Source organism: Gekko japonicus, unplaced genomic scaffold (genome assembly GCF_001447785.1).
Source record: "Gekko japonicus isolate JY-2015 unplaced genomic scaffold, Gekko_japonicus_V1.1 scaffold2488, whole genome shotgun sequence".
NCBI classification, from domain to species: domain Eukaryota; kingdom Metazoa; phylum Chordata; class Lepidosauria; order Squamata; family Gekkonidae; genus Gekko; species Gekko japonicus.
The window spans coordinates 24,664-25,077 of record NW_015173213.1 but is presented as its reverse complement, the minus strand read 5'-3'; positions in this window follow the sequence as shown (position 1 = coordinate 25,077).

The window sequence follows — 414 nt, the reverse complement described above, 5'->3', positions numbered from 1 at the left end:
CCGTGGAAGTCTTGTCTAGTTTTGGCCCTGGGTTGAACATAACAAACCCTATTAAGTTGGTGAAAAACCATTGCAATTCTGAAATCAGGGTAGCACATTTTTCACCAGCCTAAAAACTAAATATTCTTGTTCATTCTCTCCCTCCACCCAATATGTAGCCTGATAAGTGCATCAGGTTCAATCTCATCTTAACAATTTTTAGGGTGTAGGTACGGTATTTTTTGCTGAGGAAAAAGTAGCTTTTATGTGACAGTTTAGAGTATTGTCACTAAATAGTAATAGAAATTTTTTGTACATAACTTGTTTCACACTTTTTGTAGTTGATTTATTACAGTATTCAATACTGTAATTGAATTACAACTTTCAATATTCCTTTTTATATTCTATAATTACCCTCAGACCTCTGGTACTCAT